Raw genomic sequence first — 20054 nt, 5'->3', positions numbered from 1 at the left:
ACACAACTGTTTGTAAAATCACAGCAATCGTTGACAATTATTTGTAATTTCTCTAGATGATAATATTGTTTATTGGTTTTGTTCTGTTAGAAATCAATCAAACAAGTCTTTTAAGGACACACTTATAAGGTAAAATGTCTCTTTCAAGATTTATGTTGAGATTTCTCTATTGTTTAACTTTATATGTTTACTAAATATAATTAGATTTTTGTTAAATATTATTTTTTTAAGTAGGGCTATGAGAGGTTATAACATTTTAAGAGGCTATATTACGAATAAAAAACCTAATTTTATATCTATCAAGGTAAGTTAATTATCTTTTATATATATATATATATATATATATATATATATATATATATATATATATATATATATATATATATATATATATATATATATATATATATATATATATATATATGTGTGTGTGTGTGTGTGTGTGTTTTATTTATTTTATTTAATTTTTAGGCACATCAACAAGATAATAGTTTGGCTTGTGGTTATTATGTAGTAAAAAATATGTGTGACATTATCCAAACGAGTATATTTCCAGGATTACATGAGGTAATAACAAAAGATTTCAATGCTTAATATATAAATCACATCACTTCATGTTTTAACGTGTTCTCATTTAATTTATTTTATTGTTTGCATTTGTAGATATATGATGATCATCATATGACAAGGATGTTGTTGATAATATCCAACAACTTTTGGCTAATTTTTTTTTGCAAATAGTTAAAGAACAACATCAACTTGAAGAGAAAGAAACAGAGAAATCTATAAAAGATAGTGTTTTATAAGAATTAATATTGAATTATTAATTAAAATTGATCTTTAATATAATTTTATTTTTTAATTTTGGTTTACACTCTTTGGTATAATTTGTTAAATTTAAACTGAAATTTGTGAATTTAGTTTTGATCATTTGAAACAATAATAAAAATTTTGCAGATGTCATATGTAACATGAACTTGTTTATGATTAAACAGTTATGCTTTGTATTTTTTTTCACCATTTTAGAGAATAATATTTGTTGATGGTTCATTTAAAATCAAATCACAATCGATATCATTTATAACACTAACTTTAGTAAAGAAAAAGTGTAATACATGCGCTATACAAATATTATAAGAAAATTTTATACACCTAATTTAAGAAAAAAAGTAGGTGTGAAAGGTCAATTTCTGACCAAATAACTTTGTTAAACTTTTAACAGCCAATTTTAAAGAAAATTGATATGATATATATGTTTTACATTTTTTTATGTGAAAATAGGTGTAATAAGTTGGTTTCTAATCAAATTACTCTCCATTAAACTTTAACACCGATTTTTGGAAAAAGTAAGTACGATTTATTAGTGTTTACACATCTTTGAAAGAGAAAAAATGTGTCAAATTTTAGTTATAACACCAGTTTATCACCGGTGTTAAATCGATTTACCATACTTTTTTTAGAATCGATGTCAAAATCATATTTACAATACCGGTAGCAACAACACCGGAAAAAATCATATATTAAATCTCTAAAAAGTTGATGTTAAATTCCTTATTTACACTAGTGCGAATTATTTGTTAAAAAACAGACCTGTTATATTATTTCCAAATTTTTTTAATTTGTTTTTAATATTTTTTAATTTTGGTTCGGTTCGTTTTTAGGTTCAATTTGATTTATTAGTTTAATTCTAAAATTATTTGTGCTAGTTCGATTCATTAACCATATATGACAGTTCGGTTATTTTATCTTCAATTTAATTAACAATTTTGTAAACCGTCCTAATGGTGTGACAATGAGAATGATGATGTCATGTTGAAATAAATTGTATGGAGGGTTTACATAAGGAGAGGAAAGAAAGGTTTACATGGGGTGTTAATATTGGATGACGTGGCACTCAAAGTCTAGGTAATGGTAGACATGGCAACGGGGCAGGTCGGGGACGGTTTTTACCTCCCCCAAATCCAAATTTGAATCCCCAAACAGTCCTCGTTCCCCGTCCCAAACCCAAACGGGGATGGAGAATCAAAACCCAAACCCGTCCCAAACGGATTCGGGTTGGGTTTGGGGATCCCCGCCACGCCACCATTCATTTAGTGAAATCGATTCTTTTAATAAAAATATTTATTTTTTCCAAAACAAAATTACATTACAAATAATAAAATAATAAAATCTAAAAAAATTTCATACATATATTTTAAATAATGCATTCAAATTAAAATATCAAAACATTGAGCACATATTTAATATTCTAAATCATCAAAAATAAATAGTAATGTACATAATAAAACAAACGGGGCGGGGGCGGGTTCGGGATGGGTACTAGTGTCCCCATTACCCGATCCATCCCCGTATTTTATAATCGGGGAAAACCCGAACCCAAACGCAAACCCAGTCAAAGCGGGTTTTCCCCGTCAACTTCGGGGCGGATTTGGATGGGTACCCGCAGGTACGGGTTATGTTGCCATGCCTAGGTAATAGAGAGTTATAGAACGAGAGAAATAGTGTGATGGAATATGAGAATATTTACTTTGGAGGAACTATTGTTTTAGATTATTAGTAAGTGATTATTTATCCAATTAATTTAATAATCATTGTTTTATTTATTGAACTTTGTTATAATCCCTTTTTATTGATTAATTAATTATTATATGTGAGTTCCATCATTGGTTTGACGTGTCGAATTTTTGAGATATGCCAATGATTTTGTGTTTATGTCATCCGAGAGAATGATAGAATGAACACAATTAAAATATGAATTGATGAGATGGAAGGTTATGTCTGTCGTAAACTAAGGAAGTTTTTTAGCAATGATGATGGGAGAAATTTGTGATCCGATGGTGACTTAATTTGAAACGATGAGAGAATGAATGTTATTAGAACAAGGAGATTTATCATTGTTCTCGAAAGAGTCAGTAACAAAGTACAAAATGGCAGTGACAAAGTTGGAATTGTCATCATTTGTCTGTGAGGAACCTATTGGGTAAATTAGGCGATCCGAAAAGTACTTTGCAGTTCAAGGAGCGTTGAAGGAAGTGAAGATCAGATTTGAGAAGTATAGCATGGAAGTTGCGACAATTTACTGGTTCAATTTACTGTGTGAAATAGGGGACAGTCATGCATGGCTAGAATTGAAGCAAAATTTGATTAAGAGTTATGAAGGCAGACAGTGTGACAACCCATTTGAAAAATTGAAGGATTTGAAACAATTTGGGAGTGTGGATGAATATATCACTCAGTTTGAATATGTATCATCTCATGTTGGAAATTTGTCAGAGGAATAATATTTTGATACTTAATAGGGGGCCTCAAATCAAAGCTGTAATTGAAGGTTCATACCTTCAATCCTCGTACTCGTATTCAAACAATGAAGCTTTCTTGTGATGTTGAAATAGAGCTTCAAAGGTCGATATTACCACGACGAGGTGGACAAAAAATTGGAAATGAACTAGATCTCATCAGAATTGGCTGAGTGGATTTGAATTGGGGCCCAATTGGAGATAGAATTTTGGGTTTGGGTTAAACTTGGATCCAATCTGAAGCAACATTATGTCAAATGTAATTAGGGCTTCTATAATTAGGAGTAGATCATCCATTTATATCCTAACACCACTTCAAACTTTAACTCGGTGAACATCATCAGAGAGGACACAAGAAATTGCAATAACGGGCTTAAACATTTTCCCTATTGGGAACTTATGGGGTTGCGAGCCAAGAGTAAATTTTTTTGATGCGCTAAGACGTACCACCACTTACATCAATTCCCAGATAAACAAATCCAAATAATATTTTTTGGGGATGACAAGATGGTGAATGACAACGACAAAGTGATATCCATCAAGGTGAAGGAAGACAAAGAAATTCAAGCTCATGATTGTCACTTTATTGGTTTATTTGGTGATGTCGAAGAATGCGAGATACACAAAGGACCACCAACAACACTGAAACTTGAAGGACAACTTATGGGGGTAAGTGGTTTTTAATGACATTTGAGTAATACATAACTTCATCTCCCCTCAAGTAGTGATTTCCTTAGGAAAGACAATAGCACATAATCGATATCTAGGAGTGAGACTTAGAGATGGACATTGAGTATCAACTAAGGGGAAATGTAATGGGTTAGATGTTCAATTGGGTCGATTCAATGCAATTCTGGACACTTACATATTTGAATTGGTTGATTTGGACATGATTTTAGGAGTAGATTGATTGCACATGTTTTAAAATGTGGCATTTGAGTGGGAAGAGATAAGGATCAACTTCCAATGGAAAGAAAAAGTGGTGCACCGTAGCCAATTATTTACTAAAGGGAAGTTAACCACAAAAAGGATATTGGAGGCACATGTCGGCTCATTGCTTAGCTTATTGAAGGGTGGAAAGAGAGAGAGAGAGAGAGAGAGAGAGAGAGAGAGAGAGAGAGAGAGAGAGAGAGAGAGAGAGAGAGAGAATGAACATGAATTAGAACCGAAGAAACATAAATATCACAATACTCTATTAAGCAGGTTTCCATAAGTGTTTATATAGAACGTGGGGATACCTCTAAGGTGTGATACTACTCACTCTATTTAGTTACACAAGGTTATTAGTATGATGAGTGTCCAACCATATTGTTAATTTCACCACCATAAAGAAGAGATTGAGATGCAAGTACAAAGCATGATGAATCAAGGTATCATTAGAAGTACCTCTAGTTATTTTGCTAGTCTTTTATTTTAGTGAAGAAGAATTATATGTCTTAGAGGATATGCATTGATTATTTAGAGTTAAACAAGGTCATTGTGGCGGATAAATACCTCATACTAGTCGTAGACAAATTTTTGGATGAATTATACTGTGTAAATTACTTCTCCAAGTTAGATTTAAAATTCAAATATCACTATATTCAAGTAAAAGATACAAATATTCATAAGAAAAATTTGTGTGCACACGAAGTCCATTATGAACTTTTGGTGATGCCATTTGAGATGATGAACTCCTCAGCCACTTTTCAGTCAACCATGAACCAAATTTTTAAGTCGTATCTGAAGGAGAAGGGCGATCCAAAATGCAGCGGAATTTAAAATTTCTCCTTTAATGATCCTTATGAATGGGCATGATCAGTGATAGAATCGTTACCTCTTGTGGCGATTGTAACCTTTGCGCAGATCTACGGAGCGATCACGAACGTTGAACGATGACAACGCCTCTACTCAGTCCACACGAACGGATTCCTTCAATCTCAATGCTAGCTGCTACGAGTGAAGGCTTTAAGTGAGAGAGAGAGAGAAACTAAATTGTAACTGCTAAATGCTTCTACACAAGGGTTCTATTTATAGAACCACTTGTGTGGGCTTCAAGCTAAAAAGCCCACTTAAGTGTATGTGGCCCATATCTTATAATATGCCAAATTCACTTAAGCGCCTGGTGCCTTACCATATTTCGTATTCTACTTAAGTACACCGTACCTTACGATGTTCTACAATTCACTTAAGTGCACCGTACCTTACGGTGTTCCTTAGTTACTCTATCTCTCATCAATCCGTCCTTTGTGTGTGACCCTGTAGGTTTTCGCGGCATTGGCAATTATATTAAATCATGTATTTAACATAATAAACAGTGAGCGGTATCTAGCAACACATCATTGCTACCCAAGACACGAAAATGTCATGTGATCTGACAAATCCTTCTGTGATAATACTAATTTGCACAATTATCCTTTTGCCCTTATGTCTATATTGAACACAAGGCATAGATCGTGTCATCCTTGTCCAGTTCAATATTGGGCCCATAGACATTTATCCTGTTACGCAGGATGGGCAAATTCCATCTAGGTCACTCATGTCCCTTAGCATGCTTCGTGGAGTACCCATCAACTGTCTTTATGGTCATCTAATTACGGACAATGTTTGATCAGTAATAAGGCACTCGACTATACATCTAGGGTCCATAGTGGTTTCAGGTCGAAGGGTGGTATACATCATTATCACCATGAGAATAACTTATGACACTTTGCATAACATTCTATATAGTATTCTCATAGCGGGTCAATCCAGTATAAATATTACTCTTAATATTCATACCTATGTTTAAGACTTGATAACTCATTATCCATGATCCATGAGATGTGATCATCAGTCTATAAACATAATAGTCTTCATGCTTTAATGTTATCCCACTTCACAATAAAGCTCGACTACGGATACTTTAAGAATAGTGTCCTTATGTTTAATGTGATCTCATGATTAAGTCATACTTGATACATTAAACAGACTAGCTATTCTAGGGACTTTATTAAACAGACATAATAAAGAAAAATCTTTTTATTATTAATAAATAATTCGATACAAGTACCAAAAGTATTGGCCTTTAGGGCTTACACCAACAATCTCCCACTAGCACTAGAGCCAATCAGGCATTCCCCTAATGCCCATAGATCTAGTATGGACATCATGCTTCTGCTGCGTAAGAGGCTTTGTCAGTGGGTCAACAATATTGTCAAGTGTAGGTACTCTGCATATTTTAACATCTCCTCTATCTATTATCTCTCGAATGAGGTGATAATGCCTAAGTATGTGTTTGGATCGTTGGTGAGATCTAGGCTCCTTAGCTTGTGCGATAGCACTATTGTTATCACAATAGAGACCAATGGGATCCACAATGCTAGGAACTATGCCAAGTTCACTAATGAACTTTTTGATCCAAACAACTTCCTTTGTTGCACTTGAGGCAGCAATATACTCGGCCTCGGTTGTAGAATCAACAATTGTATCTTGCTTTGAACTTTTCCAGCTTACAGCGCCACCGTTTAAGCAACACACATAACCAGATTGCGATCTAAAGTCATACTTATTTGTCTGGAAGCTAGCATCGGTGTATCCAATTACAGCCAACTCTTTCTGACCTCCATATATCAAAAATGAGTCCTTACTCCTTCTCAAATACTTAAGGATATTCTTGACAGCTACCCAATGAGCATCACCAGGATCAGATTGGTACCTACTCGTTGCACTTAAAGCATACGAGACATCTGGTCGAGTACATAACATGGCATACATGATAGATCCTATTGCAGATGCATATGGAATCTTATTCATGCGATCCCTTTCTTCCTTAGTTGAAGTGGATTGTGTTTTTGATAGACACAGGCCATGTTACATAGGTATGAATCCTTTCTTGGAATCATCCATATTAAAGCGTCTCAGCACTTTATCTATGTACGTACTCTGACTTAGGCCAAGCAATTTTTGTGATCTATCTCTATAGATTCTGATTCCTAATATATAGGCTGCTTCGCCTAGGTCCTTCATAGAAAAGCATTTCCCCAACCAAGACTTTACTTGTTGTAGGGTAGGGACATCGTTTCCAATGAGTAATATGTCATCTACATATAATACCAGGAAGCGATCATGCTCCCACTAACCTTCTTGTAGACACAAGGCTCATCTTCGTTCTTGATGAATCCATATTGTTTTACCGTTTCATCAAAACAAAGATTCCAACTTCTGGAAGCTTGCTTCAATCCATAGATTGATCTTTGTAAATTACATATCTTTTGGGATTCTTCTGGTATGTCAAATCCTTCAGGTTGTGTCATGTACACATCCTCAAGAAGATTCCCATTAAGGAAAGCAGTTTTGACATCCATCTGCCATATTTCATAATCATGATATGCAGCGATAGCAAGTAAAATCCGAACAGATTTAAGCATTGTAACTGGTGAAAAGGTTTCATCATAGTCAACCTCATGAATTTGTTTATATCCTTTTGCAACTAGTCTTGCCTTATAGGTATGTATCTTACCATCTATGCAGTCTTTTTTTTGAAGACCCATTTGCATCCTATAGGGTTAACTCCTACATGAGGCTCTACCAAGGTCCAAACTTGGTTTGTGTACATGGAATCCCTTTCAGATTTCATGGCTTCTAGCCACTTCTCAGACTCAGGACCAGTTATGGCCTCTTGGTAGGTCACATGCTCATCTTGATCCATGAGTAATACATCACCTTGATCAGTTATGAGATATCCATATCTCTCAGGTATGTGACGTATCTGAAGGAGAATAGCCATCCAAGGCGCAGCGGAATTTAAAATTTTCTCCATTAGTGATCCTTACGAATGAGCATGATCAGTGATAGAATCGTTACCTCTTGTGGCGATTCAAACCTTTGGTGCAGATCTCTGATAATGATCGAATCCTTTGAAGCAAATCCACGGGGCGATCACGAACGTTGAATGATGACAACGTCTCTACTCAGTCCACACGAACGGATTCCTTCAATCGCAGTGCTAGCTGTTTGTGAATGAAGGCTTTGAGTGAGGGAAAGAGAGATACGAAATTCCAACTCTTCAGTTGTGTTGTATTCCCATACAAAGCTTCTGCACAAGAGCTCTATTTATAGAACCACTTGTGTGGGATTCAAGCCAAAAAGCCCACTTAAGTGCATTTTGGCCTATATCTCATAATATGCCAAAATCACTTAAGTATTTGGTACCTTACCATATTTCGTATTCAGCTTAAGTACACCGTACCTTACGATGTTCCTTAATTATTTTATCTCTCATCAATTCGTCCTTTGTGTGTGACCCTATAGGTTTTCGCGACGCTGACAATTATATTAAATCACGCATTTAACATAATAAACAGTAGGCGGTATCTAGCAACACATCACTGCTACCCAAGTCACGAAAATGTCATGTGATCTGACAAAACCTCCTGTGATAATAATTATGTGTATAATTACCCCTTTGCCCTTATGTCTATATTGAACACAAGGTATAGACCGTGTCACCCTTGTCCAGTTCAATATTGGGCCCATAGACATTTATCCTGTTACGCAGGATGGGCAAATTCCATCTAGGACACTCATGTCCCTCAGCATGCTTCGTGGAGTACCCATCAACTGTCTTTATGGTCATCCAGTTACGGATAACGTTGGATCAGTAATAAAGCACTCAACTCTACATCTAGGATCCATAGTGGTTTCAGGTCGAAGAGTGGTATACACTATTATCACCATGAGAATAACTTATGACACTTTGCATAACTTTCTATATAGTATTCTCATAGCGGGTCAATCCGGTATAAATATTACTCCTAATATTCATACCTATGTTTAAGACTTGATAACTCTTTATCCATGATCCATGAGATGTGATCATCAGTCTACAAACATAATAGTCTTAATGCTTTAATGTTATCCCACTTCACATTAAAGCTCGACTACGGATACTTTAAGAATAGTGTCCTTATGTTTAATGTGTTCTCATGATTAAGTCACACTTAATACATTAAACGGACTATCTATTCTAGGGACTTTATTAATCAACCATAATAAAGAAAATGCCTCTTATTATTAATAAATAATTCGATACAAGTACCAAAAGTATTGGCCTCTAGGGCTTACACCAACAGTATCCTGCTTGACCTACGCTGGTCTTGTTCTACTTGAGAAGGTTGCTCTTCCACAACTACTTGTGTTTCTTGCTCTAATTCCTCCATAGGTGTGTCGATGCTTTGTGATTCTTGAATTTCTTCAAGCTCTACTTTCCTCCCACTGATTCCTTTGGAAATAAAATCCTTTTCTAGGAAAACTCCAGTTCGAGCGGCAAACAATTTGCCCTCAGAAGGATTGTAGAAGTAATACCCTCCTGTTTCTTTAGGATATCCCACAAATAAGCATTTGTCAGATTTGGGCTCAAGCTTAGTTGAAATTTGTCGTTTCACATCAACTTCGCAACCCCAAACCTTCATGTAAGACATACGTGGTTTCTTACCACTCCATATCTCATATGGTGTCTTCTCAACCTTTTTGGATGGAACACGGTTAAGTGTGTAAGCTGCTGTCAATAGTGCATGTCCCCAAAAGGAGTTTGGAAGATCGCGTGACTCATCATGGATCGGACCATGTCTAACAGGGTTCAATTTCTTCTCTCAGATACACCATTCCATTGGGGTGTTCCAGGAGGAGTAAGTTGGGATAGGATCCCACACTCTTTCAGATGGTCATCAAACTCTAGGCTTAAATACTCACCACCTCGATCTGATCGAAGAGTTTTAATATTCTTTCCTAGTTGGTTTTTTACTTCATTCTTGAATTCCTTGAACTTTTCAAAGGACTCTGATTTGCTTTTCATTAAATACACATAACCATATCTACTGAAATCATCAGTAAATGTGATGAAGTATTGAAAACCTCCTCTGGCTGGTATGCTCAGTGGTCCACATACATCAGTATGTATGAGGGCCAAAAGATCATTAGCTCTTTCACCTTTTCTTGTGAATGGAGACTTTGTCATCTTTCCAATTAAACAAGATATGCATGTCTCATATGATTCATAATCAAAAGAGTCCAAGAGTCCATCTTTATGGAGTTCGGAAATGCGTTTCTCATTTATGTGCCCTAATTGACAATGCCAAAGGTAAGTTGGATTTAACTCATTAGGTTTCATCCTTTTAGTATTAATGTTATAAATAGGTATTTCAAGATCAAGGACATATAATCCATTGTTCATTTGTGCGGTAGCATAGAATATATCATTCAAATAAATTGAGCAACAATTGTTCTTTATTATAAATGAAAAACCAAACTTGTCCAAACAAGCAATGGAAATAATATTCCTGCTAATTGCAGGTACATAATAACAGTTCTCTAACTGAATTATTAAACCACTAGGTAAAGTCAATACAAAAGTTCCTACGGCTAAAGCAGCAACCTTTGCTCCATAGCCAACTCGTAGGTCGACTTCACCTTTTGCCAAATCTCTACTTCTTTTCAGCCCCTGCACATTTGTATAAATGTGAGAACCGCATCCAGTATCTAATACCCATGATGCAGAAGTAGATAAATTAATTTTAATAACAAAAATACCTAAAGTTGAAGTCTCTACTCCATTCTTCTTATCTTCCAGGTACTTTGGGCAGTTTCTCTTCCAATGTCCGGTCTTACCGCAATGGAAGCAGGTTCCTTCTTTTGTTATGCCTCCACTAGGCTTCAAAGCAGCAACAATGAGTTTGGGTTTGGCAACTTCCTTGCCTTTCCCTTTATCACCCTGCTTGGTGGGCCTTTTGTTCTGTCTCTTTCCATTTCCGATCATCAGAATGGACTTCCCTTTTGACTTCAGATTCTACACAGCAGTTCTTAACATGGCTAGCAGTTTAGGAAGAGATTTGTCCATATCATTCATATCGAAATTTAGGACAAATTGACTGAATCTATTTGGCAACGATTGCAAGATCAAATCAGTCGCAAGTTCCTTTCCGAGGGGAAAACCCAACCTCTCAAGGTTTTCCACATACCCAATCATCTTGAGCACATGGGGACCTACAGGGGCTCCCTCAGCTAACTTTCCTTGAAAAAGGGCTTTTGAAACTTCAAACCTTTCATGCCTTGCTTGCTCTTGATAGAGCATCTTCAGGTGTTCGATCATATCGAACGCTGCCATGTTCTCATGTTGCTTTTGCAACTCTGAGTTCATGGTAGCTAGCATGAGACAAGCAGTTTCATTGGCATCATCGACATGCTTCTTATAAGCATCTCTTTCTGCCTTAGGTGCAGAACTAGGAGGTTCCTCTTCAGGAATAGGTTTCTCCAAGACATACAACTTTCTATCATGTTTGAGGACAATCCTCAGATTTCGGTGTCAATCCAGAAAGTTTGTCCCAGACAATTTTTCCTTGTCAAGGATTGATCATAAAATGTTGTTAGAGGTGTTTGTTGTCATGGTAATCTACATGAAAATAATGAAAATATAAGTATCAATAACATATTTAATTAGGCCTTTAATTAAATATGCTCCCACTATTTTACTCAAAACAAATGACCCTCACCATTTGATTCGGAAAATCCCGTTGGAAGATTTTCTAGTGGGTCGAGATCCATATTTCAATATGTTTTAATTCCGCGTAGGCGGATTACACAAAACTAGGTTATTTAGGTAGGAACTCCTTCCAATTGTATCTAATACAACTCTCGAATATTTTAGTTGGGTGAATAACTCCTTATTCCAATCCATCACATGGATCATTTCCAACTCTTGCTTCTAAACATATATAATCTTATTATAATTTGTTTAGTTAAGTTTGACCCATTGTTTTAACAATTGGATATTACAATTATCCCATCGCACCTTACTAATATAGAACATGCACCTCGCGTAAGAGAAACCTACATTATCCGATACTAGTCTTGATGAGTGTTAAAAGTTGGAAAGCATAAACTTATTATTTAATTTAAGGGAAGTTGCAATTATACTGATCTCACCGGCTTATTTATCATATAAATCGTCTCTCACATGCATCAACATATATTCACATGCATCAACATACATACATAATGAAACAGTTATGGCCCCTAGCGCAATTGTTCTTCCAAGCCAATGAGAGAACCTAAGCTAACCTAATAACGATCTAAGCTTCTCCAAGCAAGATCTTCAAGGTTGTCCTCCTTTGGTATTGAATTCTTCTCTTTCTTCATAACATTACATTACATAAAAGAAACTTGTTTTACATACAAGGGAGTGAGATGAGAAAAGAAGTTACATTAAGAGATTAAAAGAGAGGCACGACACGCAGGTTGTATTTTAAAACCCAAAACAAAATAAAGGAAAACTAAGGCCATAATCGATCACCACAAGACAATAATAATAAACACATTATTATTATTAATTTTAATTCTTTTAATTAATTAAAACGAAATTAAATTTCGGCGACCGATCACACTACGCAGAGTTAGCCGGGGGTCCGTTGCCCGGTCAGCGGGAACGGGTGTTCCGCTGCCCGGTCAGCGGATGGTGGTTCCGCTGACTGTTCAGCGGACGGGAGTCAAGGGGGCAGCGCCCCTTGCAGGGTTGTAGGGGCAGCGCCCCTGGCCAAAATTTTAATGAACAATTCATTTGAGATCGACGTCGTTTTTTGCATCAACACTTGATACTTTAAAGCACAATTCTTGCGCAGTCACAATCCTAATCGCATAACTCTTTGACAACACAACCCTTGTGCCGTCATTAACCCTAATGCACCAATTTCAGACCGTCAAACACATCTCGATTGTTGATTCAGTATGATTGATCAATACGTCATTGCTTCACCATACTAATGTCGGATCAAGAAGCAAACGACCATTGATCGCTCAAAGGAAAACAACCATTAAGTGTTTGAATGAACGAAACAGAAAAAGTATATCATATATACCGTATTTTGCATCAGGATTACTTATATCATATATAAAACTTGATCGATCTCAATTTAATTACTCGTTTATTCTTTGATTTATTCTGTCTTTTAATCTTATTAATACAGAAAGTACAGAAAATAAACAGCTATTAGATGCATGGTTTCGTAAGTGGCTCTGATACCACTGAAGGAGAAGGGCGATCCAAAATACAGCGGAATTTAAAATTTCTCCTTTAATGATCCTTACGAATGGGCATGATCAGTGATAGAATTGTTACCTCTTGTGGTGATTGTAACCTTTGCGCAAATCTACGGAGCGATCACGAACATTGAACGATGACAATGCCTCTACTCAGTCCACACGAACGGATTCCTTCAATCTCAGTGCTAGCTGCTACGAATGAAGGCTTTGAGTGAGAGAGAGAGAGAGAGAGAGAGAGAGAGAGAGAGAGAGAGAGAGAGAGAGAGATAAAAGAAATTGCAACTACTAAATGCTTCTACACAAGGGTTTTATTTATAGAACCACATGTGTGGGCTTCAAGCTAAAAAGCCCACTTAAGTGTATGTGGCCCATATCTTATAATATGCCAAATTCACTTAAGCGCGTGGTACCTTACCATATTTCATATTCTACTTAAGTATATCGTACCTTACGATGTTCTACAATTCACTTAAGTGCACCGTACCTTACGGTGTTCCTTAGTTACTCTATCTCTCATCAATCCGTCCTTTGTGTGTGACCCTGTAGGTTTTCGCGGCATTGGCAATTATATTAAATCACGTATTTAACATAATAAACAGTGAGCGGTATCTAGCAACACATCACTGCTACCCAAGACACGAAAATGTCATGTGATCTGACAAATCCTTATGTGATAATACTAATGTGCATAATTACCCTTTTACCCTTATGTCTATATTGAACACAAGGCATAGACCGTGTCATCCTTGTCCAGTTCAATATTGGGCCCATAGACATTTATCCTATTACGCAGGATGGGCAAATTCCATCTAGGTCACTCATGTCCCTTAGCATGCTTCGTGGAGTACCCATCAACTGTCTTTATGGTCATCCAATTACGGACAATGTTTGATCAGCAATAAGGCACTCGACTCTACATCTAGGGTCCATAGTAGTTTCAGGTCGAAGGTTGGTATACACCATTATCACCATGAGAATAACTTATGACACTTTGCATAACATTCTATATAGTATTCTCATAGCGGGTCAATCCAGTATAAATATTACTCTTAACATTCATACCTATGTTTAAGACTTGATAACTCCTTATCCATGATCCATGAGATGTGATCATCAGTCTATAAACATAATAGTCTTCATGCTTTAATGTTATCCCACTTCACAATAAAGCTCGACTACGGATACTTTAAGAATAGTGTCCTTATGTTTAATGTGATCTCATGATTAAGTCATACTTGATACATTAAACGGACTAGCTATTCTAGGGACTTTATTAATCAACCATAATAAAGAAAAAGCCTTTTATTATTAATAAATAATTCGATACAAGTACCAAAAGTATTTGCCTCTAGGGCTTATACCAACAGTATCCTGCTTGACCTACGTTGGTCTTGTTCTACTTGAGAAGGTTGCTCTTCCACAACTACTTGTGTTTCTTGCTCTAATTCCTCCATAGGTGTGTCGATGCTTTGTGATTCTTGAATTTCTTCAAGCTCTACTTTCCTCCCACTGATTCCTTTGGAAATAAAATCCTTTTCTAGGAAAACTCCAGTTCGAGCGGCAAACAATTTGCCCTCAGAAGGATTGTAGAAGTAATACCCTCCTGTTTCTTTAGGATATCCCACAAATAAGCATTTGTCAGATTTGGGCTCAAGCTTAGTTGAAATTTGTCGTTTCACATCAACTTCGCAACCCTAAACCTTCATGTAAGACATATGTGGTTTCTTACCACTCCATATCTCATATGGTGTCTTCTCAACCTTTTTGGATGGAACACGGTTAAGTGTGTAAGCTGCTGTCAATAGTGCATGTCCCCAAAAGGAGTTTGGAAGATCGCGTGACTCATCATGGATCGGACCATGTCTAACAGGGTTCAATTTCTTCTCTCAGATACACCATTCCATTGGGGTGTTCCAGGAGGAGTAAGTTGGGATAGGATCCCACACTCTTTCAGATGGTCATCAAACTCTAGGCTTAAATACTCACCACCTCGATCTGATCGAAGAGTTTTAATATTCTTTCCTAGTTGGTTTTTTACTTCATTCTTGAATTCCTTGAACTTTTCAAAGGACTCTGATTTGCTTTTCATTAAATACACATAACCATATCTACTGAAATCATCAGTAAATGTGATGAAGTATTGAAAACCTCCTCTGGCTGGTATGCTCAGTGGTCCACATACATCAGTATTGTCATACGGTGAACTGGACTTTATTGGATTTGTAATCGCAATGTCGCGGTTAGCAAGAGTCGCCACCGACTTTTCTTTTATCCCATAAGGAAAGGTGGAAAAGAACAGGAAAGACCTTAATTTTAAATTCTTAGGTTCGGGAGGTACTTTATACAAAGGGAAGGTATTAGCACCCTTTGTATCCATGGTTATCCATGGGCTCTTAATTGCTCAATCATTTATGTTTTTCTTGTTTGAAAAAGTGGTTGAGAAATGTATGAAAAATGTTTTGCAAAATGAGAATTTAACTTTGTAATGATTCTTGCATGAATGTATACAAAGTGGTTATCTCGTTTTAATTTAGAAAATAGTTTAGAAAAATATAACTCGGCAATGATCCTAGTGCGGATGTATGCTAAGTGGTGATTTTCCAAAAAGATGTTTGAAAGGTGTGAGGTGAAAAGTATATTTTTTGGTTATGAATGAGCAATTAAGGTTATACCTGTCCGAGGTCTTTCCGGGCGTTTCCTATCCTTATGAGGGTAAAACTGTCCTTACTATTGAGAAGTAAGTAGTTTTATCCTGGGGATGTAGAAGGGTCATCGCAGGGTCATCGATAGGTCATTGAAGGCAACAGTTGTGAGGATACCTTAGCATTCGAAGGGACTATCATCATTTAACCGTAGGCTACACCGAGGGGTCATCGAGGGACAAAATCGTATTTTCGAAGGCAACATCCGAGGGACTATGATTTATTTTATGATGATTTAATCGAAGGGCCATTGCTAAGTGTATCCCCACATTCGCGGGACATGACCGTAATATCGAAATTGTGGGGTAATAAAGAGAGGTCCGATATCATTTATTTAAAGTCCATGTTTTAAGTTCATTTGGTAATTATGGTAATACCGCCTTAAATCGATACATTAAAATCAACACATTAAGGATCACTACATTAAAATTAACTAGGCAATCAATATGAATCTTCACATTAAAGTGAAACAATTTAGAATCCATCTCCATGAAAGCTTCCCATGCATAAAGCGGAGTACCTAGCCGGCTATTTCTTCGGAAGTATGCTAACCTTTACACCATGAACACACGGATTAAAGCATCGAGATAAAATATAATTGAAAATTGCACCATAAGATAAATATAACAGCCAGGAATTTAAGCCAAATAATGCAGGATTATCATCAGGTGAACATGAAACGGGCAGCAAAAGGGCAAAGCAGCCCCTGGCCTGGTCGCCTCTGCTTCGCCTAGCGAAGGCTCAGCGAAGGCTCGCTGCGGGCTCGCTTAGCGAGGAGCTAGCGAGCGGCCACGGGTTTGAAATTTGAGAACATTAGGACCTCAACCTGCAGCATGGCTTATGGCATCCAACACATAATTATATGGTTCAGTTTCACAATATTCAAGCACATTTAAATTCTCATGCAAAACTCCAAAATATTTATGAATTCAATTATAATATCCTCCACGAACTAAGAACATGAAGTGATACCATATGCCAAGTGAGAGTACAAAACGATATCACATGAAAATTAAGACACTAAAGTGGTACCACATGCAAAATAAGGACACAAAGTGATAATCATATGCCAATTAAGAAACTAAAGCGATAATAGTGAGGCAAACCTGTTTGCAAATCGAGTTGCAACCTTGAATTGGCGAGCCGGATTGAGTTGGGCGACGGTAGCTTCGGAGCGGGTAAGCGGCCTTCAGGGTTTCCGCCTTCTGAACTCTTTGGACCAGCAGGGTTTCGGTGCTAGGGTTTTCTCGGGATCTCTGTGTGAGTGTCTCCGGGTGAGTGAGTCCGTCTCTGTGTGTTCTTTTTCGTGGCAGAGGGACGTGTATTTATAGTAGTGGTAATGGTGACCTAATGGGCTTAAAATGAGGTCCAGAACTTCAAACTTTCGCAAGCCTCGCTAGGCGAAGGAATTGCTCGCCTAGCGAGCAAACTAGGTCTGGGCTTTCTCCTGGATCCAACGCTTCGCTGGGCGAGTGGCATGCTGAGATATTCGCTAGGCGAAGGAGCTGCTCGCCTAGCGAGCCAGCTGTTTTGGGCCGCCTGTGGATTGGGCCTGTTGTGAGTGGGCTTTTGTCCATTTGATATCAGTGCCTTGCAGAACAAGCCAGAGGGTCTTGGAAAATGCTTGGTAATGCCAACGGGCAAATTTTGGGGTATGACAGCTGCCCCTGTTCAATATTCTCGAACCGAGAGAGTAGAATGGCATGTGCCGTTCGTGGTCTGGAGGTGAAAGATTATTGAACACTAGAATGCCCCGAAAATTTGCGCTTGTCCATCAGTCTTGACGGAGATGGGCTTAGAGATGCCATCCAAGAAACTTGCTGAGGAGATTTCCAGATGGTGTCGTACGTTAGACGATGTCTGAAGACATGGATGTCATACGCTAGACCGTGTAGTGAATCCTCCATTATGCTGTTGACTTCGCTGGGGAGTCAGAGTATGCTATACTGCTGGGGGATAAGGGATCAGAATGGATCATACGTTAGACCGTGTCTGAATACCAGGGTGAGCTGTTCGTTAGGCGGATGACTTTGATGGGGATGAAAGATCAGAATGGATCGTATGCTAGATCGTCTCTGAGTTGCCGAATGGGCCGTCCGTTAGGCTGAATCTGCTGAAAAGGGAGTAGTCGTATACTAGACTACCATTCAGGAATGTACCTGTCCGAAGGTAGCACCTGAGAAAGGGAGTAGCCGTATACTAGACTACCATTCAGGAATGTACCTGTCCGAAGGTAGCACCTGAGCAAGGGAGTAGCCGTATACTAGACTACCATTCAGGAATGTACCTGTCCGAAGGTAGCACCTGAGAAAGGGAGTAGCCGTATACTAGACTACCATTCAGGAATGTACCTGTCCGAAGGTAGCACCTGAGAAAGGGAGTAGCCGTATACTAGACTACCATTCAGGAATGTACCTGTCCGAAGGTAGCACCTGAGAAAGGGAGTAGCCGTATACTAGACTACCATTCAGGAATGTACCTGTCCGAAGGTAGCACCTGAGAAAGGGAGTAGCCGTATACTAGACTACCATTCAGGAATGTACCTGTCCGAAGGTAGCACCTGAGAAAGGGAGTAGCCGTATACTAGACCACCATTCAGGAATGTACCTGTCCGAAGGTAGCACCTGAGAAAGGGAAGGTTTAACTTGGTCGTCCAGTAAACCATACTTGAGTTGTTGAAGATCAGAAGGGATCGTACGCTAGATCGTATCTGAGCTGGAGGTCCAAATGGGTCGTACGTTAGACCGTATTGGAGTTGCAGAATGAGCCGTACGTTAGGCTGTATCTGAAGAAGAAAGTAGTCGTACGCTAGACTACACCCCGGAATATACCGTACGCTAGGTAGCATCTGAGGATTTGAATATCCAAATGGGTCGTACGTTAGACCGTATTGGAGTTGTTGAGAGTCAGAATGGATCGTACGTTAGACCGTATCTGAGTTGGAGGTCCAAATGGGTCGTACGTTAGACCGTATTGGAGTGGTTGAGAGTCAGAATGGATCGTACGTTAGACCGTATCTGAGTTGAAAGAGTCATATGTTGGGCTGAATCAGAATGAACCATACGTTAGGTGTATCTGATACTGTTTGTTGTATTTGCAGCGAATACCTGGGGTGGGCTTAGAGATGCCACCATTGGGAGAATGTCAGAATGAATGTTGACGTGGAGTATATTTGAAAGGTGTAGTTGAATCTTGAATGTAACTGATACAGATGTCCGTCCGAATGGACCTTTATTTTGACTGTATCAAGAGGATAATTAACCTGAAAAATAACGTTAGTTTCATGCAATGTCATGATGCATGAGATGTTTTATGCTTGCGAACCTGGTATGCATGTGTATGCATGTATATATTATGAAATGATGTAATGTATATGATGCGGAATGAAAATTGTATGTAGGTATGTGATGTGAAATGATGTAATGAATGCATTAGGCGTCTGAAACATTCTTCCAGGGGACACTACTGGGGAGATAGATCCCAGTCTGCTGGTCGGAGACATTGGTATTGATGGCCCTTCCTTAGCTGGGGATTCGGGTTCTGTCCAACGGGGCCTGGCTGGGGATAGAAGGGATGACCTTTCGGTAGGGCGATGCCGACCTCTTCTGGGGAATAATTGGCGTTGCCGGGGAATCGAATTAGTAACAGCCTCCTTGGAAAGCGTGGTTAGACCTTCTCCTCGATCCTGAAGTCGTGTAGTAATTGCTATTGCTATTTTAGGCATGCATTTTTGTAAACATGGGTCATATTCAAGTGCATAAGTCAATTCAAGTTAAATTAATGGACGTTTACGCAAACAAAACAGAAAAGGTAAAAACAAAAGCATCTTTTTGGAAATGAAATTGTATTGATTTTGAAAGAGGGCCTATAAACAGGCAATTTGTGTACAATGAGACAGAAATCCTAGTAAGAGGAAGTTGTCAAGACAACAAAAAGAAAGCTATGCAGAATAAGCCCTATTGATTTTAATTCCACTACTGTCATTATGTCTTCAAGCATCTCA

This window comes from Lathyrus oleraceus, chromosome 2, assembly GCF_024323335.1.
Source record: "Lathyrus oleraceus cultivar Zhongwan6 chromosome 2, CAAS_Psat_ZW6_1.0, whole genome shotgun sequence".
Lineage (NCBI taxonomy): Eukaryota > Viridiplantae > Streptophyta > Magnoliopsida > Fabales > Fabaceae > Lathyrus > Lathyrus oleraceus.
This window is presented reverse-complemented; position numbering follows the sequence as displayed.